The sequence below is a fragment of the Hypomesus transpacificus genome, chromosome 26, assembly GCF_021917145.1.
Source record: "Hypomesus transpacificus isolate Combined female chromosome 26, fHypTra1, whole genome shotgun sequence".
In the NCBI taxonomy this organism is placed as follows: Eukaryota; Metazoa; Chordata; class Actinopteri; order Osmeriformes; family Osmeridae; genus Hypomesus; species Hypomesus transpacificus.
In genome coordinates this window covers 4,362,733-4,390,045 of record NC_061085.1, presented here as the reverse complement: position 1 = coordinate 4,390,045, position 27,313 = coordinate 4,362,733, and the positions used below count along the sequence as shown (strand labels likewise).

Here is a 27,313-nt window from a genome sequence, read left to right as displayed (position 1 = left end):
ACCAAGGCCCGCTACGGGCTGGCGAACGCTGCCTCTTTCTGGTCATGATGAAGAAACGCAGGGAGCGCTGGCGGGGGAAGGATATACACATATGCCTCAGACAAATTGGTCATCGTTTTCTAATGTGGAGTTCTGAGCAGAGACGAAATTACATTATTGTTATGTTACAATGACAATTGTATGACAAATAGTTTTCTATGATGCAAACAAGCTAGTGTAGCCCCCTCCCTGAGTCACCACCTTACCGTGGTGGAGGGGTTTGCGTGTCCTAGTGATCCCGGAAGCTATGTTGTTGGGGGCTTTATGCCCCTGGTAGGGTCACCCAAGGCAAACGGGTTCCAGGCGAAGGACCAGACAAAGCGTGGCTCAGAAACCTACCATGAACAAAATGACAATGGTTCTCAGTTGCCCCTGCCCGGAAGCGGGTCACCGGGGCCCCCCCCTGGAGCCAGGCCCGGAGGTGGGGCTCGATGGCGAGCGCCTGGTGGCCGGGCCTTTTCCCACGGGGCCCGGTCGGGCACAGCCCGAAGAGACAACGTGGGACCCTCCTCCAGTGGGCTCACCATCCGCAGGAGGGGTCATGGGGGTCGGGTGCAGTGTGAGTCGGGCGGCGGCCGAAGGCGGGGGCCTTGGCGGTCCGATCCTCGGCTGCAGAAGCTAGCTTTAGGGACGTGGAACGTCACCTCGCTGGCGGGCAAGGAGCCTGAGCTGGTGCGCGAGGTAGAGAGATTCCGGCTAGATATAGTCGGCCTCGCCTCGACGCACAGCCTAGGCTCCGGAACCAGCCTCCTTGAGAGGGGCTGGACTCTCTTCTACTCTACTACTGGAGTTGCCCTTGGTGAGAGGCGTCGAGCTGAGGTGGGAATACTTGTTTCCCCTCGGTTCGGCGCCTGTACATTGGGGTTCACCCCGGTGGAGGAAAGGGTAGCCTCCCTCCGCCTTCGGGTGGGGGGACGGGTCCTCACTGTTGTTTGTGCTTACGCACCAAACGGCAGCTCAGAGTACCCACCCTTTCTGGAGTCTCTGGGGGGGGTGCTGGAAAGCGCTCCTCCCGGGGATTCCCTCGTCCTCCTGGGGGACTTCAATGCTCATGTGGCCAATGACAGTGAGACCTGGAGGGGTGTGATTGGGAGGAACGGCCCCCCCGATCTGAACCCGAGCGGTGTTTTGTTGTTGGACTTCTGTGCTAGACACGGCTTGTCCATAACGAACACCATGTTCAAGCATAAGGGTGTCCATATGTGCACCTGGCACCAGGACACCCGAGGTCTCAGTTCGATGATCGACTTTGTAGTCGTGTCGTCGGACTTGGGGCCGCATGTCTTGGACACTCGGGTGAGGAGAGGGGTGGAGCTGTCAACTGATTACCACCTGGTGGTGAGTTGGCTTCGATGGTGGGGGAGGACGCCGGTCAGACCTGGCAGGCCCAAACGTAATGTGAGGGTCTACTGGGAACGGCTGGCAGAACCCCCTGTCTGGAGGAGCTTCAACTCCCACCTCCGGGAGAGCTTCGATTATGTCTCGGGGGGTGCCGGGGACATTGAGTCCGAATGGGCCATGTTCCGGGCCTCCTTTGTTGAAGCGGCTGACCGGAGCTGCGGCCGCAAGGCGGTCGGTGCATGTCGCGGCGGTAACCCTCGAACCCGGTGGTGGACTCCGGAGGTGAGGGATGCCGTCAAGCTGAAGAAGGAGGCCTATCGGACTTTATTGGCTGGTAGGACTCCAGAGGCAGCTGATGTGTACCGGCAGGCCAAGCGGAACGCGGCTTTGGCGGTCACGGAGGCAAAAACCCGGGCATGGGAGGAGTTTGGCGAGGCCATGGAGAATGACTTCCGAACGGCTTCAAAAAGGTTCTGGCCCACCATCCGGCGACTCAGGAGGGGGAAGCAGTGCTCTGTCAACACTGTATACGGTGGGGATGGTGCGCTGCTGGCCTCGACGGGGGACGTCCTGGATCAGTGGAAGGAATACTTCGAAGACCTCCTTAATTCCACCAACACGCTTTCCGACGTGGAGGCAGAGTCTGAGGACATCGGGGGGGATCCTTCTATCTCTGGGGCTGAGGTCGCCGAGGTTGTTGAAAAGCTCCACGGAGTCCTGGAGGGTACATGGGAGTTCGCCCAACCAGTCTACACATGTTTTGTGGATTTGGAAAAGGCGTTCGACCGTGTCCCTCGGGTGTGGGGGGTGCTCCGAGAATACGGGGTACTGGATTCCCTGATCGGGGCTGTCCGGTCCCTGTACGACCGGTGCCAGAGTTCCCGGTGGGGGTTGGACTCCGCCAGGGCTGCCCTTTGTCACCGATTCTGTTCATTACTTATATGGACAGAATTTCTAGGCGCAGCCAGGGCGTTGAGGGGGTCCGGTTTGGTGACCTCAGGATTGGGTCGCTGCTTTTTGCAGATGATGTGGTCCTGTTGGTTTCATCGGGCCGCGACCTTCAGCTCTCACTGGAGCGGTCGCAACCGAATGTGAAGCGGCTGGGATGCGAATCAGCACCTCCAAATCTGAGGCCATGGTTATCGACCGGAAAAGGGTGGAGTGCCATCTCCGGGTCGGGGAGGAGATCTTGTCCCAAGCGGAGGAGTTCAAGTATCTCGGGGTCTTGTTCACGAGTGAGGGAAGAATGGAGCCCGAGATCGACAGGCGGATCGGTGCGGCGTCCGCAGAGATGCGGTCTCTGCATCGGTCCGTCGTGGTGAAGAAGGAGCTGAGTCGAAAGGCGAAGCTCTCTATTTACCAGTCGATCTACGTTCCTACCCTCACCTATGGTCACGAACTATGGGTAGGGACCGAAAGAACAAGATTGCGAATACAAGCGGCCGAAATGGGCTTTCTCCGCGGGGTGTCCGGGCTCTCCCTTAGAGATAGGGTGAGAAGCTCGGTTATCCGGGAGGGGCTCAGAGTAGAGCCCCTATTCCTCCGCGTCGAGAGGAGCCAGCTGAGGTGGCTCGGGCATCTGATAAGGATGCCTCCTGGACGCCTCCCTGGTGAAGTGTTCTGGGCACGTCCCACTGGGAAGTGGCCCCGGGGAAGACCCAGGACACGCTGGAGGGACTATGTCTCTCGGCTGGCATGGGAACGCCTCGGGGTCCCCCAGGAAGAGCTGGTGGAAGTGGCCAGAGAGAAGGAAGCCTGGGCCTCCCTGCTTAGGTCGCTTCCCCCGCAACTCGACCCCCGGGCAAGCGGTAGATGACGGACGGACGGGCAAACAAGCTAGTGTTACATTTGTCTGGGTCTGCCAGATAGTCTGTCCGGCCCAGTTAGATGGAAGGACGGACGGAGAAGGAGATGGACAAGTCTAACCAAAATAGTGGTACTCTCTGTGTGAAACTGCTTTGACAGTGAAAGTTGAACGGTTCACAAACACCGTAAATCGTCTGACATTAAAACAGAACTTGATTGTCTCTGGAGGAGGGGATCCCTCACTGAATTGCTCCCCCCCAAGGTTTCCCTTCTCTCCCTTGAGGGTTTAGGTTGTTTATAGGTGCTGATATGTGGGTATATGTGAATCCCTCTGCGACAACACTTGTAAAAAGGACTATACCGACTTGATTTGATGACTTCAATCTCTAAAAGTCTTCCTCCATGTTACATAGCATATTCTTCATGCTAATCAATTCACAAAATTTGCCAAAAGATTTACGTGGGTCTCCACTTTATTAAATGAAGCAGACTTCTAGATGTGAATAGAAATGTCAAGTGGGGAGGTCTGGTTGTGAAAGTCAGCAGCCATCCAGATCTCCCAGCAGCTCCTGGATGATTCCCTCCAGCCGGCTGAAGAGCACAGCTGATAGGACGTCAGCTTGGCTGAAGGTGGACTCGTCCAGATCTAAGATGCTGTCTAGCAACTTCATTAGCTGGACCTGAGATTAGTGAGACACAATGAGATGTTACTACACACATAGATCCAGAACATAAAAGTAAGCAAAACCAGCTTGACCGTGAAATAGGAAATACATTTGTGTACCTGAAGGACTTCCTGGAACATTTTGGCACATGGCTGCCATCCAGTTGGAGGAGTTAGGATTGGCTCCAGCACCAAGGAATCCCTGGAATCCCTGTTCCTGCTTCTTGGGATCAGTAGATTGCCAATTGCAAAGTTACAGTGTATTCTTCAACATCTTAAAAGTCTAAAGTCTTCAGTGCTTTTCTCCTCAGTACCACTTACGTTTTGTGGAGGCAAGGCAGCATTGTTTTTCATCACTCCCAGGATGATGAAATCATACACAATATCCAGGAAGTTGGTGTGATGGATCTACAGGAACCAGACACAGGCAAAGCTGACATGGGTTGCTTAAAGCAATGTCCAACAACAATGTATGAGCTGAATGTTTACATTTACTTAAACATAATAAATCCATATATAAAATGTACAATTTTTAATCCTTTTTATCATTACTTACATTAACAGAGACCAGCTCCCTCTCTATCCCAGCCCTGTGGGCTGGATCTTCAATGTAGCTCACCAGGCGGTTGAATGATGTGCAGATGGAACTAACATCCTACATTGGAGAGAACAATATAATCATCATGTTCATCAATGAACCATCAAAGTCTCGGTTGTTCTAAGATGCCTGGTCCTTACCGCCTGGTTAAGCTGGACCAGCCCTGAAAGAATCATCCTTCCGGCAACTAGCAGGAAGTTTTTTGTGGTGTCCTGGGTGAGCAGTGACTGTAACACAAGGTCCTCTCAAGTTGAAAATCTAGATTTCTGGATATTGACATGTTCCTGCAGTCTTATAGACAGTATATTGATAAACTCACATGAAAGGCCACACGAAGGGCCACCATTTTTCTGGTCAAGTCCTGGACCTGTTTCTCCTGAAGATGCATCCTGTTAACACCACAACAAACATCTCAGTTCATGTTATGCTTTCAAAATGGCTTGAAGCTATTATGAACATGCTGTGTAATAAAGTGTGAGTATATTTGGACTAACATGAGGCGGGAAGCATTCCTGTTCCCAGGTGGCGGAGCCTCCCAAGACTCCTCCCATGAGTCCTCTCCCTCTGCTTCTTCATAACGCGACTCCTCCCTTTGAACCTCCTCCTCAGGCTCCTGATGCACAATAGTGAACAAAATGAGTTTTGTTCACCTTCAAACTCCCTGGAGGTCTAATCCTCTCAACCATTTATAAAGATAAAGGACTTAGGATTCTAAAATCAGACAGGGAAGAAGGTGTTTGTACCTGGGGCTGGAAGGGATGCTCTGGGGGAGAAGGAGGGCCGTGGTTGTGGCTGCTTGCCTGCCCAGCATGACTGTGGCTGTGGTGATGTCTGGGGCCAGGGGCATGGCCTGGTCTGGAGGTGTTCCTGGGGCCACAGCTGGCTCCCTGGGGGTACTGGTGGCCGTGGGCATGGTTGTGTCTTTGTCCAGAGCCACTGGCATAGCCTGTTCCAGAGGCGTTCTGGGAGTCGTGGCTGTTTCCAGGGCCGTGGGTGTGTCCGGGAAGATGGGAGTAGAAGCTCTGAGTGTTGGTCCGGCTGGTAGGAAACACTTGGCCCCAGGGATCCACATAAACCCCTGAATGTTCCCATGTCACTCTCCGCTCCTGTTTTGAATACAAGAACACTCATTTAAACACACTTGCTCAGGGACCTAACAGAAAGTATTGTTAAAGTTTAACAGCAACTCACCAGAAAGCCATCAAACTGGGTGAAGTGGGTGTTCTGCTTGCTGCTGGTAGACATGTATTTCTCTACAGCAGCTCCCACCAGCTACAGTCAAGAAGAAAATAACACTTTAATAATGATTATCTTATCATAAATATACAATAACATGTATTTATAGTATTCATACATAAAGAAATATAATAAATGAAGGAATAACTTACCTTAACTCCTGTGATGTACTTGGTGACAGTTTTGTAAACTGGAGCACCCTTCACCAATGAAAAGGTTGAACATTAAGTTAGTCCTTCCTGACAACTTTCTTGAAAAGAAATGTTCAATGGGTTGCTATGACAGAGTATAATGTTAATAACAAGCAAACACATTACCTGGTGATCCACTCTGGTCCTCTCAACCAGATCACTCCACCACAGTTGAGTGGTCGGGCCTCGGGTCGTCCATATATGATGAGTCTTCACCAAGAATTGCTACACAGTCCAAACACATGCTGAGTCAGGGCACATATCTGCATGCATTTACTATAGTGATGTTCTTCAATGATTCTATTAACCTCTCCTTAATAAACTGTTGACAATATTCATCCTTATCATACAGTAGTTATAGTAGCCATAGTGGTGAGATCCCATTCACACTGACCTCAAAGTGGGTCCTGAAAGAGAACTGAAACGTAAACTGGTTACAGTCGTCTCCCAGCACCAGTGGACCAGACTCTGGGAGGTTCTGCAGACATCGATCACTCAAGTTAACAAGTCACTCTTTTACAATCAGTATCAGACATGATTTAGCTGAAAAGGCTCTGATCAAATGAGTGTACTCTCAAAATCTACTTTCTGTACTTTATTTTCTATCAGACAGCTTTTGAGTGGTTGTATTGAGATATAGAGAAGATAATAGTGACCTGGAACAGGACCACAGGCCCACAGTACAGGGGGCTCCATGGCAACAGCTGCTGCTCATCCTCACTGGCTTCCTGGACACACAACAACATCCGGGATTGGGAGGAAATGGATACATCATTCAGAAAACCCACGTGCTGAGAGTTAAAAGTGCAATCCTTTGTTTCTGTAAATGTGTTAATTGTATTGAAACATGCAGAGTTGCTTACGGAGAACAGACCCACTGGACCACAGTATAAAGGACTGTATCTCCATGGAAGCAGCTGTCCGCTTGTCTCACTGACCCCCTATAACAGTAAACAAAAAGGAAATGGATACAACATTTCATTCAGAAAAGGCCAAATGCTGCGAGTTCAATCAGTGATTTCTATAAATGTGTTAATTGAACTGAAACATATAAATAGTGTTGCTTACAGAAAACAGAACCACTGGTCCACAGTATAAAGGACTGTATCTCCAAGGAAGCAGCTGTCCGCTTGTCTCACTGACCCCCTATAACACAGAAAACACAGATTCTGTTCAAGTCAAGCCTTCAGAGAAAAATCTTCATCTGTTATCAGATGATTTGATGAAGGGACTGGATTCTCACCCTGTAAATGGTGACAGGGCCACAGTACAGTGGGCTGTACATAAAAAGCATGAGCTTGCCATTCTCCTCGTTAATAGCCTGCCAGCACACATAGAACATGGAAGATTATGACCTAACACATTGAATGCCATTCAAGTTTCTACATTTCTTTTTCAGAGTAGGGATTTGTGTGAAAGCAAAAATGTAACTTTACTTGAGGTGTTTCAGCTGCTATCAGAAGTAATGCGAAGATCATCTTGAGGAGGATTAGAGAACAAACACGTTGTTAGTAATGAAGTAAATCAATATACAGTGCGGCTCAAAGTCATACTTAAATTGTAGTTTTAATTGAGACTATATACACATCTTTGAAACAAGTCACATGAACCCTTTAAGTGTAAATTGACACAGAAATGTGTTGTTTAATAACCTATACCTTCAAGAAAATTAATACTTTCCCTTTGTGGACTTTTTAGGGTTATAGATTAAATGTTTCCCAAGTTATGGGAGCTGTATATCACTAGTTTACTTGAAAAAAACAAATGTTTAACACAGTTATCTTCATACCTTCCTCAGGTGTGGGTCTGCAGTACCACTGATAGATATAAACAGCTCCAACTGCTGTTAAGGCCACTCCGGCACTCCACAATAAAGGATGTATACGGTTGCACCCAAACTTGGGTAGCATCTTGCTGAGAATCATTTTCAAGTCCTGATCAATTCACCATCTCCAAAAACATGTTCATCAAGTGTTCAAACGCATCTGACTGATTAGCAACTAAGTAAATGTGTCTTGTGTCAGAATTCCAGTCCATTCCGATTTCTATGGTTATGCTTATGACAACATAGTGGGCCTTGTAGATCAAAGCAACTCTGGTGTGGGTTAATATTACATTTACGTTTACATGTATTCATTTAGCAGACGCTTTTATCCAAAGCGACTTCCAAGAGAGAGCTTTACAAAGTGCATAGGTCACTGATAATAACAACAAGATAGCCCCACAGCATTGCGGGTAGTCAAAAACAAGAAGTACATATTGTGAACAACCAAAAAATAGTGCTAAAGGGAAGAAACCATAAGAGCATGTAGTTAAACAAGTTAAAATTACACAACATTAATCTCTAAGTGCAGGTGTACCTGTAGGACAGCAATAAAAATAGGAGTAACTAAAATAGAATACAACAGTTTAAATCAGCTACCACTCCCAACAAGAGCAACAGTCTAAGCAGGAGTCATTGTGATCCTTGAGGAAACTAGCGTTGGGTTCAGCAAACCATTCCTAAGTACCGTTGTACTCCCGGAACAAGTGCGTCTTGAGCCTTCTCTTGAAGGTGGAGAGACAGTCCGTGTCTCTGATGGAGGTGGGGAGTTGATTCTACCACTGGGGTGCCAGGCAGGAGAAGAGCTTGTGCTGGGACCGGGCGGTCTTGAGAGGTGGGACCACCAGGCGGTTGTCTGAAGAAGACCGTAGGTGGCGGGTGGGGGTGTAAGGCTGCAGGAGAGACTTGATGTAGTCGGGCGCAGTCCCGTTCACTGCTCGGAAGGTCAGTACCAGGGTCTTGAATCTGTTTCGGGCCGTTATGGGTAGCCAGTGGAGGGAGATGAGGAGCGGGGTAACGTGGGAGCGTCTGGGTAGATTGTAGACCAGGCGGGCCGCTGCGTTCTGAATCCTCTGAAGAGGGCGGGCTGCGCATGATGGGAGACCGGCGAGCAGCGAGTTGCAGTAGTCCAACTTGGAGAGGACAAGTGCTTGGACAAGCAGCTGGATGGAGTGCTCAGACAGGTATCTCCTGATATTACTAACATGCAGTGTATCCATACTAGTCCACCCTGTCATGGAGATTGTCCATGTTGTTGTTTAGACCCACCATTATAAAACACAGATGCCCTGGAACACATACAACTAGGGTAGACTGGGAGCAGCACAGTCAGTCTCAGTACAGTACAGCCTGAACAAGGTGGCGTGTGGTTGTACGCTACTGCGGCTGAACCTGAGATAGCACTTCATCTACCAACCAGTAGCCCTGGATTTCAGTAAACGTTGCTTGTTTCTATCAAATTAAGTTTATTTGTTCTTACATCATGGTATGTTCAGGTTAAAGTGCTTTTCAGCTCCTGAATAGCGTTTTCCATGCATGTACAATGTTTGGCAAGTAACTTCTGACTGAAGGGTTTTCTTTATGTTTTCACTGCTCTAACGTGTTTATGTGGATGTTACTACATGGAAAATGTGTTTTGTGAAGATGTTTAGCCATCAGATCCTGTTTTTGAGACGTTTTTTTATTGCTTTATAGGCCTTTTCAGCTCCCAAACAGCGTTTTCCATGCATTTACAATGTTTGGCATGTAACTTCTGACTGAAGGGTTTTCTTGATGTTTTCACTGCTCTAACGTGTTTATGTGGGTGTTACTACATGGAAAATGTGTTTTGTGAAGATGTTTAGCCATCAGGTCCTGTTTTTGAGACTTTGTTTTTTTTATTGCTTGAAAGTGCTTTTCAGCTCCCGAATAGCGTTTTCCAAGCATTTACAATGTTTGGAATGTAACTTCTGACTGAAGGGTTTTCTTGATGTTTTCACTGCTCTAACGTGTTTATGTGGGTGTTACTACATGGAAAAGGTGTTTTGTGAAGATGTTTAGCCATCAGGTCCTGTTTTTGAGACTTTGTTTTTTTATTGCTTTAAAGTGCTATTCAGCTCCTGAACAGCGTTTTCCATGCATTTACAATGTTTGGCATGTAACTTCTGACTGAAGGGTTTTCTTGATGTTTTCACTGCTCTAACGTGTGTATGTGGGTGTTACTACATGGAAAAGTTGTTTTGTGAAGATGTTTAGCCATCAGGTCCTGTTTTTGAGACTTTTTTTTATGGCTTTAAAGTGCTTTTCAGCTCCTGAATAGCGTTTTCCATGCATTTACAATGTTTGGCATGTAACTTCTGACTGAAGGGTTTTCTTGATGTTTTCACTGCTCTAACGTGTGTATGTGGGTGTTACTACATGGAAAAGTTGTTTTGTGAAGATGTTTAGCCATCAGGTCCTGTTTTTGAGACTTTTTTTTATGGCTTTAAAGTGCTTTTCAGCTCCTGAATAGCGTTTTCCATGCATTTACAATGTTTGGCCTGTAACTTCTGGCTTAAGGGTTTTCTTGATGTTTTCACTGCTCTCACGTGTTTTTGTGGGTGTTACTACATGGAAAAGGTGTTGTGTGAAGATGTTTAGCCATCAGATCCTGTTTTTGAGACGTTGTTTTTTTATTGCTTTATAGGCCTTTTCAGCTCCCAAACAGCGTTTTCCATGCATTTACAATGTTTGGCATGTAACTTCTGACTGAAGGGTTTTCTTGATGTTTTCACTGCTCTAACGTGTTTATGTGGGTGTTACTACACGGAAAAGGTGTTTTTTGAAGATGTTTAGCCATCAGATCCTGTTTGCATTTACAATGTTTGGCAAGTAACTTCTGACTGAAGGGTTTTCTTGATGTTTTCACTGCTCTAACGTGTTTATGTGGGTAATACTACATGGAAAAGGTGTTTTGTGAAGATGTTTAGCCATCAGATCCTGTTTTTGAGACTTTGGGTTTTTTATTGCTTTATAGGCCTTTTCAGCTCCCAAACAGCGTTTTCCATGCATTTACAATGTTTGGCATGTAACTTCTGACGGAAGGGTTTTCTGGATGTTTTCACTGCTCTAACGTGTTTATGTGGGTGTTACTACATGGAAAAGGTGTTTTGTGAAGATGTTTAGCCATCAGGTCCTGTTTTTGAGACTTTGGTTTTTTTATTGCTTTAAAGTGCTTTTCAGCTCCTGAATAGCGTTTTCCATGCATTTACAATGTTTGGCCTGTAACTTCTGACTAAAGGGTTTTCTTGATTTTTTCACTGCTCCAACGTGTTTATATGGGTGTTACTACATGGAAAAGGTGTTTTGTGAAGATATTTAGCCATCAGATCCTGTTTTTGAGACTCAGTTTTTTTTTATTGCTTTAAAGGAGACATGTAATGCTGTTTTTGGATGCTTTTATATAGGCCTTAGTGGTCCCCTAATACTGTATCTGAAGCCTCTTTCCCGAAATTCAGCCATAGTGCAGAATTATAGCCACTACGAGTAGTCCCACAATGAGCTTTCCTCAGAACGCGCTGTTTTGGTGTCTGTAGCTTTAAATGCTAATGAGGAGGAGAGGGGCGGCATGATGCGCTAATGTTTACAACTGATGTATCGCAATGGCTCGTGGCCCCCGTTGCTGTAAGATGCCTCAAATTGATTCATTCTCATCTGATCACCCTGGTTTGCAGAGGTGCACACTCATAGTCATTTCAAAGAAGAGAAAGGCGGATATCGCGCGCCATAACAGCAGAACGGTTATCCAAATAACAAAGAAGTGCACAACACTGGCGTTTAAACGTTTGTATTCACACACATAGCCTACTTGATGCCATATATCTTTACATAAGTAACAGTAACTCAGCTGTTATCTGCAAAGCTAATGTTACAGACGCATTCTAAGGGTAGCAAGCTAAGTAACCATATACAGTAAAGCAACAAAATGATATAGCGTTAGTTAGCTTACTTGTCCAAGGTTTGTAGCTTGACCAAGGAGAGTTAGTAATGATCCAGATTTTTTTTTCAGCAAGGCCAGTTTTGTATTGGCTCAAGTTGAGGAAACAGTAGAGGCTGAAATGTTTGGCGCAGACATACAAAACTTTGTGAAGTTGTGTCGGCGCAATTCCAGCGAAAATCTAATTAAGATACTGGTTGTGCAGAAGCTTGGATGAAGGAACTAAAAAAATACTTTTGTTTTGATTTGCACATCCAAGCAATGAGCAACTGTTATGCTTCGTTTGTTTGCTCGCCATGATGTCTCTCCAGGAAAAACCGATATCACACTCGCCCTTGCACGGTGGCAGCTCAGTTTCTCATGGGCGGGCCAGATGATCTGAGCGGGCAAAGCAGAGAGAGGGGAGGTAACCTTTCTCGTATCTACGTCACTTGGAGGAGATTTTCAAACAGAGCGTTTGAGCCTTCATTTTGTCAAAGGCGTAGAAGAACACGCAGGGCTTGGTTTACACTTATCGAAAATTCTAGCCATTGGGGGACCAAAGGCAGGCTAGGGGAACTCATATTAATGTTAAATAACCTCATAAAATGAAGTTTTCATGACTTGTCTCCTTTAAAGTGCTTTTCAGCTCCTGAATAGCGTTTTACATGCATTTACAATGTTTGGCATGTAACTTCTGGCTTAAGGGGTTTCTTGATGTTTTTGTCAAGTGTACTGTAAGGTTTTAGTGTAAATGCCATGTGTATTATATGCTGGACTTGTGTTGAATGTGTCTGTATTGGGGGCGTTGCTATGGCCTACAGAGGCTGCTGCAAAGCTAATTGCCAATTACCGGGCAATTGGCTAATTGCCAATTACCGGGCAATTAGCTTGATGGGAAGGGAGTGGTGTAGTGTGTGGGGATAGGTCCGTTCCCTGTATAAGAGCGGACAGTGGATGAACGTGGGGGGGAGATTGACACGACGGATGGGAGCGCTAGCAATTTGACAGCTCTGGCGACAACGGATTGAGAAGGGACCCTGGAGAGGCTCCGGACGCGGTGCCTGGTCTGGTGTCGAGGCTTACGGTCAATCTGCTCTATGTTCGCCTTGCGAAGGGAAGTTCATTACTCCACCTCACTGTGCTTCTGTCCCACTAGCTCGGTCTGTTGAAGGGTGTGAGGTTGCCTAAGCGGTCTGTCCTGCACTTCCGTTCTCTGCAGCTTGGGGGAGTCCTCAAGGTGGGCGGAGCAGTGCGTCCCCAGCGCCATTACGGAGGCTTTTGCAACGGACAGCGGTGCGCAGATCAGGGTCAGCGCTGGAGCGGGCGAAAGCGTGTGTCGGCCGTACTGGACAGTGACAGCACGCTTCACCGACGGTATCCAGCGCAAGGCTGCTGCATAAACTGCCTGTTTCATTGTTTTTAATACTGGTCGGTGGGGGACCGACTGACCAGTACCAATTTATAATTGTCAGTACTGCAGGCTGTTGGAGAGCACAAGGGACTGTTAGGCGTGGGAGCAGGGCCCGCCATGGTCGGCTATTGCCCAGCCCAAGACTACTCCCCTCTTGGTAGTGACTTTTCTGTGATTTTGTGGTGACTTTGCTGTGCTCTGCTGTGGCTTTGTTGTGGGTCCTTAAGTACCTTGCTGTGGGGTGATATTGTTCTGTGGGGGGGCTCGCTGGTCAAAGCATAGCTGGCCAGTAAGGGGGGTCTATGTCCAGCACCTAGTGGGGTCCCAAATACAACTCTTCTGTGCCACAGTCCTGCCTTTTGTAAAAATAAACTTGTATAAACATGCTCTGTTTCTGGGTATTGTCTGTGACCTGGGAGGATCTGGTGCTTGAGCGTGCTGCTAGGCGCAACATTTTCACTGCTCTAACGTGTTTATGTGGGTGTTACTACATGGGAAAGGTGTTTTGTGAAGATATTTAGCCATCAGATCCCGTTTTTGAGACTTTGGTTTTTTTATTGCTTTAAAGTGTTTTTCAGCTCCTGAATAGCGTTTTCCATGCATTTACAATGTTTGGCCTGTAACTTCTGACTGAAGGGTTTTCTTGATGTTTTCACTGCTATAACCTGTTTATGTGGGTGTTACTACGCGGAAAAGGTGTTTTGTGAAGATGTTTAGCCATCAGAACCCGTTTGAGACGTTTTTTTTATTGCTTTAAAGTGCTTTTCAGCTTTAGCTCCGTAGTCATTGCTCGCACGGGGGGGTCCTTTCTCTTTCATGCTTAGGTATGTCAAGATGAGGGCTTCCTCGGATCCGCTCTCCCCTCAGAATTACCCCTGCCAACAAACCCATGTCTCAATCGTAGTTCAGTCTTCATTTAGCGCAGGTAGTGTCCAAGTGCAACCTTTCCCCTGGTCGGTATTCAGGCCATTCGTTCAGGATAGTTGCTGCCACGTCCGCTGCTGTACAAGGGTTGTCCACGGCGACTTTGCAACAGCTGGGGCGTTGGTCTTCCTCTGCGTATTCTTCCTACGTCCGTCCGGATGCTGCTGCCATCATCAAGGCCCAAAGATCCCTTCGGCCTTGATTGCTCTCTGAGTATTTGCAAAGAACTGGTGGTTGGTGGTGTGTCGTGTCTCGTGTTAACTGTCTTGTCTCAACCGTTGGTGAGTATGTTTACGGTTTTTACTTACCAGTGGTGAGAAGTAAAAATTAGTTGGACCTCATAGTTGACACGACTGTAAGAAATAGACGCTTAATTGAAAGCTGATTAGTGCTACATGGAGCCCAAGACATGGTAAAACAAATGTCATACAAAATATAATAATGGTGTCAAAGACCACAAACTCGAAGAGCATTTTTTTCTCAAACTTTATTGGAATTTAAATAGGACTCCAAACTGGAGTTCAAGACATACTCTGACCTGCAAAACTACCAGGACATTATTTCAGCAGCAACAGAATGTTAAGAACTTGAGTGTCTGTGGAAGGAGTGTGCTTGTCAGTGTGTGTGGAGGAGATAAATAGACTGCGAAGTGCATATCGGTCTGTGTGAGTAAAAGAGTGTGTGTGTGTGTGTGTGTGTGTGTGTGAGAGAGAGTGTAGGAGAGAGAGATATGCATGTCCATAATTCCCTTCAAAAACTGGGCAGTAAAACTGGACATAAACTACTACACTACCAACACCACTGGTGTCACAGGAGCATTTCGGTCCTTGTGTAAAAAAGTGTGCACGTCCGCATTTCGTGTGTTAGTAGGACAGAAAGAGTCCAATGGAATAACCAGAACCCTCTGTTTAGCCTCAAAAGAAGCTGATTTTCAAAGTTCTTAGAACCAATGCGTGCCCTTTTTGGTCTAAAGATCAGTCCCGCTGCACTAAACAGTCCATTTGCACATTTGTCTCCCCCTGAAGAACATCAAGGGCCTTTGCAACTGTTCTCATCGTTTTTGCATATTCAGCCAGAAATGCAAGCTCGACAGGCGTTAACCTGTTAAAACAAATAAAAAAACACAATTTCATATTTATTTCATGGAACACATTCAATTCAATAACAAACCAATTCTAAAATGCTAATCATCTGTGCAGAGGGTTAATAAATATACTGTGTATATATAGTGTTTTATGGCTTGGTACATGGGTATCTTTAGTGCACTGCAAACAGCTGTAATGGCCCATTCTCCTTGTTACCTTGAAATTCTCACAATCCTTTCCACTGCTAAGAAGAGTGAGTTCCACCTGGTTGCATTTGGCCTCAAGAGCTGGAGTTTGCAATTCTCTTCAATGGTCTCAGCTGCTGTGGTGGATCTTGCACTTTTGTTCCAAAGACTCCAGCACTTTGAAAACGTTGAGCGCAAGACCCGCTTGTAGACTGTGGTGATATTTGCCTCCTCAACATCAACTGTTGACACCGAGTTGAGAGGGTGGCAGGCGCAACGATGGTGTTTTGGAAGCTGATATTCCAGGCAGTCGTCTTCATCCAATATGGCTCCAGCTTCAACAAACTCCACGCTCTCAGTGCTGTCCTGGTCTTATCATTCTCATCACTATCATCATCTACTTCACCACTCTCTGCTGTAGGTGCTGGATTGTTGTTATTTCTCAGTCTGACCATACACTATAAAAGCTATTAAGAAATTCGAGCCATTATCAGTTGTGGTGCGGGTAATCTTTTCACGGATGTTAAACTCAGTGTGGATATCATTCAGAGCACTGGCAAGGACAGAAAAAGAATGTGACCCTTTAAGCGGTTGGCAGGCTAGGGCAGCGCAACATCTCTTCATAGTCTATCCAATGTGCTGTGACACCTATGAATCCACGTATGTACGCTGTCCAGCAGTCAGTTATAGTGGCAATGAACTCAAGTTCACCTAGAGCAGTTTTCAGATGGTTTTTCATTTCCAGGGAAACTTTTTCAACTTTGTTTACAACAGTGTTGCGTGACATCACATTAATATTGGGCTGGAGATGATGTACAAGATCTATGAAACCCTGTTGCTCAACTACATTAGGTGGGTGCAGGCCTTGTATGATAAAATTAAGGACTTCTTTATCAACACTGGCCTGAGACACTCTTCTGGTCTCCCATAACTTAGCTTGTTTGGGTGGCCTTCATCTGGTGCTACTGGCTTTCTTTTCAGGGTGTTTAAAGTAAGGTTCTTATATCTCCCCAGATGATTGGGTGTATTCTCTGTGAAAATAGGCATAGATAATCATTAGATCATTTAGAAGACACTTTATCAAGCCACTATACAGTTTTGTATATCTGGCTCTATTTCCACCTATGCTATATAGTTCGGCTGGCCCCCTTAACTAACAACCCACATGAACTAAATTGTCTTTAAAAACATTCACATTAGATTTAGGCTTTAAGTTAAAAAAAAATCTACTTTTCGAGAGGCAAAGCATGCTTCAGCCAATCAAATTGGCTTTCATACAAGTATGACAGCACAGGCGCGAAATTCAAAAATAAAGATAAAAAAACGGCGGACCAAACTCGATCATCGTATTTGTACTTAAAGGTTTTTTGCTTATATTTTTTGAAATCTACTGAGAAATTGACACTGACTGTACAATATAAAAACCCCATTATTGTAACTGAAAAATACGTCTGAGAGGATTTGCGGATTATTAGAGGATTATTTTAGCGAGATACATTTGTCAGTTACCTCCCAGGACAATGACAACCCTTTACTAACACATTTCCTATGGGAAACACTGATACATAAACAGAATATTAAATAGCCTAATATTAGCTTACTACAGTGTAGTACATTTTAGATCGTGGTAGTGAATTAGCCTACAGTTTATTTTTCAAACATCACAGAGAGCTAACTAAGTTAATTTGTAACTTAGGATCCTTCAGTGGGCAACTGCTAGCAAGCAAACCAAGGCATGTTGGCATGTTCCTATGCTAGCAAAGTAGTAGCAAGCATTGTAAATCGACCATTATAATAATAATAATAATAATACAAATAATAATACAGAGCTTACCCTTATATGTTTTTTTAAATTTAGACGGAGCGTTCTTGAACGCCACAAGTACATGATTCTTGGGTTTGCATCGCTGCTCCAGGAATCATTTTGCTCCCCACGAATTCAAACACTTCTTCAAGGTAGGGCCAGGGATCTTGAAGGTTTTAATGTTCTCCTGTGTCTTCAGAGCCTTCAGCCATCTTGCCAGAGTTGCCAACCGAATATCTTTCTGACACTGACCTTGGCCGCGCTTATTATTGTAGTTCGCCTCTTGTTTTGCATCATATGCAAAGAAGATGTATAGCCTAACCAATGAGTGTTATGCTTCATCCAATTACGCTCGAAATCAGTATATCTGGAAGGCGCCACTAATCTGTATTGGATGGCACACATTTGAAACTTTTGAAATAAAACCGGAACCAATAGTAACGCGCCTGTTTTAAAAATGTAAGGAGTAGAAAGTACAGATACTTGTGTCAAAATGTAACGAGTAAAAGTAAAAAGTTGCCAGAAAAATAAATACTTGAGTAAAGTAAAGATGCCTAAAAATTCTACTTAAGTACAGTAACAAAGTATTTGTACTTCGTTACTTGACACCTCTGCTTCTTACCCTCTTCTCTTTTGGGGATTCTTCTCGGATGTCGCGCAGGCGCCCTCTAATCTATGATCCCCCACGGGGTCTAAACTCCAAACATTGTAGCTCAATTACCATTCCGTAATAAACATCACTCTACTCATATTTGGTCTCTCCTGATTGAAATGAAGCAATCGCAAGTTTAGTCAGGCAAGACTGCTCCCCGCATTCGTGCATTTTCGACAATGTTTCACTACTAATTCCCCACACGAACGCTCTTCTTTTCCTCTTTCCTATGTTGGGCTGTCAGATGGTTCGGTTCGATCATCGCTCTTGTCTATCAATTAACGCTGTCAAAGAATCACATGATCGTGCCTTTAAATAAGATTCTCTCCCTGTGTAGTTTCTCCAGGCTATCAAGTGCGCAACCCTCCACCTCCCCGTCGCCTCCCGGTTCCTGTCTGTCTTCAACTCATTGGTCGTCGGCTGCCACCACCGCCACCAGTGTCTGGACTTCGTGGGCCTTTTTAAATAAAAATGTCTGCAGAAGAATGAGCAACACGGTTGGCCAGCAACACGGTTGGCCGGCCCCCCTTTTCACGGTTGGTCTATTCCAAATGAACATCTATGCAGCCCTTAGTGCTTCTTATACACAACAGTGACACTGACAGATCGAAAGTTAGCTAGTAGTGACAATATAAAGATGGAAAACCAGGCTAAGAAACATAAACATAATTACCTTCACTAGACAATGTTTTATCAATTGAAAAAATTGTGTTCATTTGTTTTACTTAAAGCTCCAAAAAATAATTTTCCCTCAAATCAAGCAAAAGAAATCTCTTGCACGCTTCGCGCGCTCGCATTAAGCGTGGAAGTCCCTACTAGCATCACATCAGGCACAGAATGTGCATGCATTAGCAGGGCGCTCTCTGTGGTGGTGTATACGGGACCGGTTCTGGTGGGCCAGTCTGGATCAAAGTCCAGGGTCTATTTTTACTCCCAGTCCGTCCCTGGTTACAACAGCCGTGCGAGGGATTTCAGTTTTTGTTTTCGTTCAGTTAGATATTTGTAATGTTATTGTTTGGTAGTTAATATAATCTTGTTGGTCATCCTGATTTTGCATGTTGTGTAGTTTAATCGGACCAGACAGTTGACTCGCTATTCTTGCAAGCAGTTGAACATGAGCTCTGCCCTAGCCCAGTTGCCCACATGAATACTCTTAATTGTGGATTGACTGAGATTCTGGAAAGAGATCAATTCAAGAAGATTTTCAATATCTGAGTTTTTTAGGTAAAGTTTCAAAAAACTGTTGCAGTTAAAAGGTAGGAGGCATGTTTTTTGGCTACTTCCAAACCTCATGCGGCTGCCGCAGCATTTCTGCCTCGGTGTGACCTACGCTGGGAGAAAGGGAAACAGCATGGAATAAGAAATGCAATACAGAATAGCTGAAAGGGGTGTATTTATGTTAATGTCCACATTACCTCTTGTGTCAATAAAAAAATATAATTTGGACTGATGGTTTTTCAAACCTTCAAGATTACATCATGCTGAAGTACTATGCGCAATTTCATGCAATTTTACCTTGAAATGTCAACAGTTTCTTAACCTTTGTCCCAAAGCTGTCCAAAGCTATTACTCTGCCCTTTCTTTTCATAAAATCTAACCTATGCTCATAAGTTCAAATCCACATCTAGCCTGTTGTTGTTGGCCAAACATGAAGATCTCATTGTCCAACTTTCGATCTTCTAGAATACATATATTATATTTTATAATATTTTGCGGAGGAACCTGTATCGCTGGTTTGCAGCTATATTTAGGGTTCCTCCATCAGGAGGAAACCTATTGATTTCGTTAGTTTTATTATTATTATCATTATTATTATTATTAGGGTTCCTCTAGAGGCAGGGAACCTATTGTTATTGTTGGTATTCTTATACCAGAAACTTTGGCTGAATCTAACAACGCTTACCACAGGAGAAACAGCTTACTTTTTCATACAGTAACTGAACATGACAATATTCAACACTGAGAATAGCTCAATGGGCTTGGATGGTGACCTGTAAAGTATAAGGTCGTAGGTTGGAATCCAGCCATTATCTTATGGCCTTTCATAATTTTGATTATCTGTTTAGTTCAATGGGATGACATCATTCTGAAGTACCACACACAATTTCACCTTAGTATGTCAACATTTGATTGAATTAGAGCAGTTTCAACGTTGGCTGAATCTAACAACGCTTACCACAGGAGAAACAGCTTACATTTTAAAACGGTTACTGAACATGACACTACTCAACACTGATAAGAGCTCAATGGGCTGGGATGGTGACCTGTAAAGTATAAAGTATTATGTTGGACTCCAGCCATTATATTTTGGCCTGTCATAATTTTTATTATCTGTTTAGTTAAACAGGATGACATCATTCTGAAATACCCTGCACAAATTCATGCAATTTCACCTTGAAATTCATAACCTTTGTCGCAAAGCTGAGCAAAGCTAATACTCTGCCCTTTCTATTCATACAATCTCAACAGTTGGTGTGTAGCAGAGAGGATAGAGACTGACTTGTAACCTTATGCTCATGAGTTCAAATCCCCATTCAGCCTATTGTTGTTGGCCAAACATGAAGTAGTTTTGCTCTCTTGTTGTCCAACTCTCGATCTTCTACAGTGTACATGTTTATAATATTTTGCGGAGGAACCTGCATCGCTGCTTGCAGCTATATTTATTATTATTAGGTTCCTCCGGTAGGAGGAAACCTATTGTTATTGTTGGTATTCTTATTATTATTATTATTTTTCTTCTCTTTGCGCCCCAATATCTCAAAAAGTCCCTTGTCATAAATTTTCTAATTTGGCACATTAATACTACATCCAAGTGGGTACGCCCACACCAAATATGGGCCACATAAGACCATAGGGGGCGCCACAGGCCACGCCCAAAAGTCCGATTTTCAAAGTGATGGCATTTCCACCTTATTGCTCCAATTCTTCTGAAACTTGGTGTGCATGCCTCATTTTTCATGAGTAACAAAAAAGCTTCGAGGACCCATAAGGTCCGCCATGATGGATTTTCCTGTACAGTGATAATTTGGGAAAACATTCCAAATTCCTCTTCTCTTGAACCAAAGGTCTAATTGACTTGATATTTGGTACATATATGTATCATTGACGTGTTTAAAAATGTTACTTAAGGTAATTGAATCAAGTACAAAATGGCTGAAATGGGTGTATTTATGTATATGTCCACATTGCCTCAATATGTTTGTGTCACTAAATCAAATGTATTTTTGAAGAATTGTTCAAACCTAATAGGCTTTAAGGTGATATGCCTTTGAAGTACCATGCAAAGTTTCACCTTGATATGTCATAATATGACTGAATTACAGCTGTTTGAAATTGGACCAAATCTGACAATGCTCGCCATTGGAGAAACAGCTTTTTTGATTATCTTTATTGAACTTTGTGTATTCCATGGTTTTTAATTTTTTATTCTGATAAAACGGTTTCAGTCTTCAGATAAATCCTCTGGTTGTAAAACATAGCAATGCGTGTTTATTTGAGCCCATCACAACACTCCAATCATCTGTTTAGCGAGACTGTGTAAACCACTGCAAAACAAGTCAGGTTCACCACAGTAGCTAGCTACTTGTAGTCTACGCATGATAGAGATAACGCTAATGGTTATTTCTAATGAAGTAAATTGATTGTTCAGGTGGATTCCTTGTCTGTTGCACAAATTCATTTCAGTAACCTAAGCCAGGACACATCCCCACTGATGCTAGGCATGGTTTGAAATTCCCTTCCATGACAAATTATGGCACTCCAAACAACCTTTTAAAAAAACTATAAGTAAGTTATTCTTTACAGCAGCAACCCAGTCATCCTGTTGTCCCATTTTCATAGGAAATGTACAAGCAGTTTCAACTTTGGCTGAATCTAACAACGTTTACCACAGGAGAAACAGCTTACTGTTTGATACAGTTACTGAACATGACACTATTCAACACTGAGAATAGCTCAATAGGCTGGGATGGTGACCTGTAAAGAATAAAGTAGTATGTTGGACTCCAGCCATTATATTTTGGCCTGTCATAATTTTTATTATCTGTTTAGTTCAATAGGATGACATCATTCTGAAATACCATGCACAATTTCATGCAATTTCACCTTGAAATGTCAACCGTTTCTTAACCTTTGTCCCATAGCTGACCAAAGCTAATACTCTGCCCTTTCTATTCATACGATCTCAACAGTTGGTGTGTAGCAGAGAGGATAGAGAGACTGACTTGTAACCTTATGCTCATGAGTTCAAATCCCCATTCAGCCTGTTGTTGGCCAAACATGAAGTAGTTTTGCTCTCTTGTTGTCCAACTCTCGATCTTCTACAGTGTACATGTTTTTAATATTTTGCGGAGGAACCTGCATCGCTGCTTGCAGCTATATTTAGGGGCCAAGCAGCAGCGAAGCTGCTGTGGCACCTAATGTTTTTGTGATTATTATTATTATTATACTTAGGACTAGGAGTCTACGGCAGCCCATAGAACCGATTGGTGTGAAATTTGGCACACTGATTTGGAACGGTCTCTTGATTATCGTCACCAAGTTTCATGTTGATCCCTGAAGCTCTATAGCGCCACCAAGGCGTCAAAGTTGGAGGTGCGTTTACGCCCACAACTTTTGAACTGTGAGACCGTTTTTCTTAATTGAGGTATCATTGGATTCCTTGGATGCAGACGATTCGATTGAACCCTGTGACGTCATTGTCGTCATGATGGTTTTTATGTCATTTGTATTTTAAGAAATTGCTACTTTTTCAAACTCGTCCTAGGCTGTTGCTCCGATTTTCATGAAAATTGCAACAGATCATTTTCAGACCATGCCGACAAAAAGTTATCAAAATGTTATCGATGAGTCAAACCGTTCACGAATAACGCACAAACGATTTTGACAAAGAGGACGCCAAAGCGGACGTGAGGCCTTGACTCTGCGACGGTTTACCGTATGGAGTTGAAACTTTGGAAATGTCGTCACGAGCATGCAATCTAATCATCTTCTTACCACAATAACCTTGATATATCAAAATATGACTGAATTACAACTGTTTATACTTGGGTCAAATCTGACAACGCTTGCCACGGGAGAAACGGCTTCCTTTTTTTTATAAAGTAACCGAACACAGCATTTTCCAGCAACGAGAATAGCTCACTGGGATAAGACGTGCTGCTTTGGAATGCAAGGTCGTAGGATTGAATCCAGCCACCGTCGTCAAGCATGTAGTGACACTGGACTATCTGTTTAGCAAAGCCAGGTATGCCACACTAGCTGTCTAGCAGTATAATCATAATGGTAACGATACCGTTTCATTGTCAGGGGATTTATAGTCAAGAAGAAGCGGATTTATTGTGCTTTGTAGATATAACGCTGCTACATGTAGCCAGTGCATTCTTTCTCAAAATGACATGAATGTTTTTTATGAAAATGTTGCTTTTTAGCTACTGAATTTCCATATCGAATGATGCTTGGCCCCTTTGATTGCTGCTTGCAGCTATATTTAGGGGCCAAGCAGCAGCGAAGCTGCTGTGGCACCTATTGTTTTTTGTGATTTTTACTAGGGACCAAGCAGCAGCGAAGCTGCTGTGGCACCTATTATTTTTGTGGTTATTATTATTATTATACTTTGGACTAGGAGTCTATGGCAGCCCATAGAACCGATTGGTGCGAAGTTTTGAAATTTGGCACACTGATTTGGAACGGTCTCCTGATTACCGTCACCAAGTTTCATGTTGATCCCTGAAGCTCTATAGCGCCACCAAGGCGTCAAAGTTGGAGGTGCGTTTACGCCCACAACTTTTGAACTGTGAGACCGTTTTTCTTAATTGAGGTATCATTGGATTCCTTGGATGCAGACGATTCGATTGAACCCTGTGACGATATTGTCGTCATGATGGTTTTTACGTCATTTGTATTTTAAGAAATTGATACTTTTTCGAACTCGTCCTAGGCCGTTGCTCCAATTTTCATGAAAATTTCAACAGATCATCTTCAGACCATGCCGACAAAAGGTTATCAAAATGTTATCGATGAGTCATACCGTTCACGAATAACGCACAAACGATTTTGACAAAGAGGACGCCAAAGCGGACGTGAGGCTTTGACTCTGCGACGGTTTACCGTATGGAGTCGAAACTTTGGAAATGTCATCACGAGCATGCAATCTAATCATCTTCTTACCACAATAACCTTGATATATCAAAATATGACTGAATTACAGCTGTTTATACTTGGGTCAAATCTGACAACGCTTGCCACGGGAGAAACGGCTTCCTTTTTTTTATAAAGTAACCGAACACAGCATTTTCCAGCAACGAGAATAGCTCACTGGGATAAGACGTGCTGCTTTGGAATGCAAGGTCGTAGGATTGAATCCAGCCACCGTCGTCAAGCATGTAGTGACACTGGATTATCTGTTTAGCGAAGCCAGGTATGCCACACTAGCTGTCTAGCAGTATAATCATAATGGTAACGATAACGTTTCATTGTCAGGGGATTTATAGTCAAGAAGAAGCGGATTTATTGTGCTTTGTAGATATAACGCTGCTACATGTAGCCAGCGCATTCTTTCTCAAAATGACATGAATGTTTTTTATGAAAATGTTGCTTTTTAGCTACTGAATTTCCATATCGAATGATGCTTGGCCCCTTTGATTGCTGCTTGCAGCTATATTTAGGGGCCAAGCAGCAGCGAAGCTGCTGTGGCACCTATTGTTTTTTGTGATTTTTACTAGGGACCAAGCAGCAGCGAAGCTGCTGTGGCACCTATTATTTTTGTGATTATTATTATTATTATACTTTGGACTAGGAGTCTATGGCAGCCCATAGAACCGATTGGTGCGAAGTTTTGAAATTTGGCACACTGATTTGGAACGGTCTCCTGATTACCGTCACCAAGTTTCATGTTGATCCCTGAAGCTCTATAGCGCCACCAAGGCGTCAAAGTTGGAGGTGCGTTTACGCCCACAACTTTTGAACTGTGAGACCGTTTTTCTTAATTGAGGTATCATTGGATTCCTTGGATGCAGACAATTCGATTGAACCCTGTGACGTCATTGTCGTCATGATGGTTTTTACGTCATTTGTATTTTAAGAAATTGCTACTTTTTCAAACTCGTCCTAGGCCGTTGCTCCGATTTTCATGGAAATTGAAACAGATCATCTTCAGACCATGCCGACAAAAAGTTATCAAAATGTTAACGATGAGTCAAACCGTTCACGAATAACGCACAAACGATTTTGACAAAGTGGACGTGAGGCCTTGACTCTACGACGGTTTACCGTATGGAGTCGAAACTTTGGAAATGTCGTCACGAGCATGCAATCTAATCATCTTCTTACCACAATAACCTTGATATGTCAAAATATGACTGAATTACAGCTGTTTATACTTGGGTCAAATCTGACAAAGCTTGCCACGAGAGAAACGGCTTCCTTTCTTTTATACAGTAACCGAACACAGCATTTTCCAGCAGCGAAAGTAGCTCACTGGGATAAGACGTGCTGCTTTGGAATGCAAGGTTCTAAGATCGAGTCCAGCCACAGTCGTCAAGCATGTCGTGACACTGGATTATCTGTTTAGCGAAGCCAGGTATGCTACAGCAGCTGTCTAGCAGTATAATCATAGTGGTAACGATAACGTTTCATTGTCAGGGGATTTATAGTCAAGAAGAAGCTGATTTATTGTGCTTTGTAGATATAACGCTAATACATGTAGCCAGCGCATTCTTTTTCAAAATGACATGAATGTTGTTTATGAAAATGTTGCTTTTTAGCTACTGAATTTCCATATCGAATGATGCTTGGCCCCTTTGATTGCTGCTTGCAGCTATATTTATTATTATTTTTCTTCTCCTTGCGCCCCAATATCTCAAGTCCCTTGTCATAAATTTCCTAATTTGGCACATTGATACTACATCCAAGTGGGTACCCCCACACCAAATATGGGCCACATCGGACCATAGGGGGCGCCACAGGCCACGCCCAAAAGTCCGATTTTCAATGTGATTGCATTACCACCCCATTGCTTTAATTCTTCTGAAACTTGGTATGCATGCCTGATTTTTCATGGGGAACAAAAAAGCCTCAAAGACCCATATGGTCCGCCATGATGGATTTTCCTGTACAGTTATAATTTAGGAAAACCTTCAAAATTCCTCTTCTCTTGAACCAAAGGTCTAATTGACTTGAAATTTGGTACAGCTATGTATCATTGAAGCATTGAGAAATGTTACTTAAGGTAATTGAATCAAGTACAAAATGGCTGAAATGGGTGTATTTATGTATATGTCCTCATTGCCTCAATATGTTTGTGTCACTAAATCAAATGTATTTCTGAAGGATGGTTCAAACCTATTAGGCTTTAAGGTGACATGCCTCTGAAGTACCATGCAATCTTTTACCTTGATATGTCAAAATATGACTGAATTACAGGTGTTTGAACTTGGACCAAATCTGATAATGCTCGCCATTGGACAAACATCTTTTTGGATTATCCAGTTATTGAACTTTGTGGATTCCATGCCTGGGAATGGTTCAATTGGCTGAGATGTTGTGCTGGTACACAAAGGGTTGTAGGTTCAAAACCAGTCAGAGGCATAGTTTTTTATTTTTTATTCTGACAAAACGGTTTCTTGTCTTCCGATAAATCCTCTGGTTGTAAAACATAGCAATGTGTGTTTATTTGAGCCCATCACAACACTCCAATCATCTGTTAAGCGAGACTGTGTAGACCACTGCAAAACAAGTCAGGTTCACCACAGTACCTAGCTACTTGTAGTCTACGCATGGTAGAGATAACGCTAATGGTTATCTCTTATAAAGTAAATTGATTGTTCAGGTGGATCCCTTGTCTGTTGCACAAATTCATTTCAGTAACCTAAGCCAAGACACATCCCCACTGATGCTAGGCATGATTTGAAATTCCCTTCCATGACAAGTTATGGCACTCCAAACAACCTTTTAAAAGAACTATAGGTAAGTTATTCTTTACAGCAGCAACCCAGTCATCCCGTTGTCCCATTTTTATAGGAAACGTACAAGCAGTTTCAACTTTGGCTGAATCTAACAACGCTTACCACAGGAGAAACTGCTTACTTCTTTATACAGTAACTGAACATGAAAATATTCAACACTGAGAATAGCTCAATGGGCTGGGATGGTGACTTGTAAAGTATAAGGTCGTAGGTTGGAATACAGCCATAATCTTTTGACCTGTCATCATTTTGATTATCTGTTCAGTTCAATAGGATGACATCATTCTGAAGTACCACAAACAATTTCACCTTGGTATGTCAAAATATGATTGAATTAGAGCGGTTTCAACGTTGGCTGAATCTAACAACGTTTACCACAGGAGAAACAGCTTACTTTTTATACAGTAACTGAACATGAAAATATTCAACACTGAGAATAGCATCATTCTGAAATACCATGCACAATTTCATGCAATTTCACCTTGAAATGTCAACCGTTTCTTAACCTTTGTCCCAAAGCTGACCAAAGCTAATACTCTGCCCTTTCTATTCATATGATCTCAACAGTTGGTGTGTAGCAGAGAGGATAGAGAGACTGACTTGTAACCTTATGCTCATGAGTTCAAATCCCCATTCAGCCTGTTGTTGGCCAAAC

General features: G+C 43.8%; 1 pseudogene; it reads right to left on the bottom strand.

Annotated features, from left to right (window-relative positions):
• Positions 1 to 3,725: 3,725 nt before the first annotated feature.
• LOC124487590 overlaps positions 3,726 to 27,313 on the bottom strand; it is a 45,696-nt pseudogene continuing 22,108 nt past the window's right edge.